This window comes from Brachyistius frenatus, unplaced genomic scaffold (genome assembly GCF_029030835.1).
Source record: "Brachyistius frenatus isolate BFR_SWC_R1_liver_20210118 unplaced genomic scaffold, ASM2903083v1 Contig_15, whole genome shotgun sequence".
Classification (NCBI taxonomy): Eukaryota; Metazoa; Chordata; class Actinopteri; family Embiotocidae; genus Brachyistius; species Brachyistius frenatus.
Window position 1 is genome coordinate 1740023 of NW_027210614.1, and position 2295 is coordinate 1742317.

Here is a 2295-nt window from a genome sequence, read left to right on the forward strand (position 1 = left end):
TATTTTAATTTTGAAGTAGGCAATGGAAATTGCTTCAAATAGGTGTCAATACCTACTTGTAAGCCATCAGCACATCTGTCACAAGCATGACTTTGCCGTCTTCTAAAGCGCCTGACCTGCTGTGGGTCCACAAAGACAGACACAAGTGGCTCAGAGGACCAAAACCATGTTATACCATAAAATGTATTGCGTCAAAACACTTATCTAAACCCAGCCAAGCATGGCAGTCAGCTCAGAGAAAGTCTAACAGTCCAACAAACAGATTATTTGTGTGACGTGAAGGCACTGAAAGAACTTTGTGGTTTAGAAAGGAAACCAAAGCAGGAAATCAATCTTATTGAACACTCTCTGCGATGTCAGAGTCTCACAGCTTTTAACTTTTTGAACACTTCTTTACTGCTGTTGTCTTTGTTTGTTTACTTACTACATGTCTACATTTATTAACTGTATTGTTTGTATTTGTTTTCTTTCCCCCCTCGTTTCATGTACATGCAAGTTGTCCCTATTGGTATTTTAAACTATTACAATATAGTGACCTTTCAGTGCCAGATATTAAACATATCAACTTCCGAGAAATGTGTACTAAATGATGCTCAGTACGGCCAGAATATTTCTGCTGAGATGGAAAACCATGGTTAACTACTCAGTAATAATATATTTTTATTCACACAGGCTGTTCTAACGAGATGTACAGTGCATCCGAAAAGTATTCACAGCGCTTCACTTTTTCCACATTTTGTTATATTACAGCCTTATTCCAAAATGGATTAAATTCATTTTTCCCCTCAAAATTCTACACACAATACCCCATAATGACAACGTGAAATACATTTTTTTGAAATTTTGGCAAATCTATTAAAAATAAAGAAGGAAAATATAACACGTACATAAGTATTCACAGCCTTTGCTCAATACTTTGTTGAAGCACCTTTGGCAGAAATTACAGCCTCAAGTCTTTTTGAGTATGATGCTATAAGCTTGGCACCTATTCTTGGGCAGTTTCTCCCATTCTTCTTTGCAGGACCTCTCAAGCTCCATCAGGTTGGATGGGAAGCGTCGGTGCACAGCCATTTTCAGATCTCTCCAGAGATGTTCAATCGGTTCAAGTCTGGGCTCTGCCTGGGCCTCTCAAAGACATTCACAGAGTTGTCCTGAAGACACTCCTTTGTTATCTTGGCTGTGTGCTTCGGATCATTATCCTGTTGGAAGATGAACCTTCGCCCCAGTCTGAGGTCCAGAGCGCTCTGGAGAAGGTTTTCATCAAGGATGTCTCTGTACATCGCTGCATTCATCTTTCCCTCTAGTCTCCCAGTTCCTGCCGCTGAAAAACATCCCCACAGCATGATGCTGCCACCACCATGCTTCACTGTAGGGATGGTGTTGGCCAGGTGATGAGCGGTGCCTGGTTTCCTCCAGACATGACGCTTGGCATTCAGGCCAAAGAGTTCAATCTTTGTTTCATCAGACCAGAGAATTTTGTTTCTCATGGTTTGAGAGTCCTTCAAGTGCCTTTTGGTAAACTCCAGGTGGGCTGTCATGTGCCTTTTTCTGAGGAGTGGCTTCCGTCTGGCCACTCTACCATACAGGCCTGCTTGGTGGAGTGCTGCAGAGATGGTTGTCCTTCTGGAAGGTTCTCCTCTCTTCACAGAGCAACGTTGGAGCTCTGTCAGAGTGACCATCAGGTTCTTGGTCACCTTCCTGACTCAGGCCCTTCTCCCCCGATCGCTCAGTTTGGCCGGGCAGCCGACTCTAAGAAGAGTCCTGGTGGTTCCAAACTTCTTCCATTTACGGATGATGGAGGCCACTGTGCTCATTGGGACCTTCAATGCTGCAGACATTTTTCTGTACCCTTCCCCAGATCTGTGCCTCGATACAGTCCTGTCTCAGAGGTCTACAGACAATTCTTTGGACTTCATGTCTTGGTTTGTGCTCTGACATGCACTGTCAACTGTGGGACCTTATATAGACGGTGTGTGTCTTTCCAAATCATGTCCAATCAACTGAATTTACCACCGGTGGACTCCAATCAAGTTGTAGAAACATCTCAAGGATGATCAGTGGAAACAGGATGCACCTGAGCTCAATTTTGAGTGTCATGGCAAAGGCTGTGAATACTTATGTACATGTGATTTTTCATTTTTGATTTTTAATAGATTTGCAAAAATTTCAAAAAAAATTCTTTCACATTGTCATTATAGGGTATTGTGTGTAGAATTTTGAGGGAAAAATGAATTTAATCCATTTTGGAATAAGGCTGTAATATAACAAAATGTGGAAAAAGTGAAGCGCTGTGAA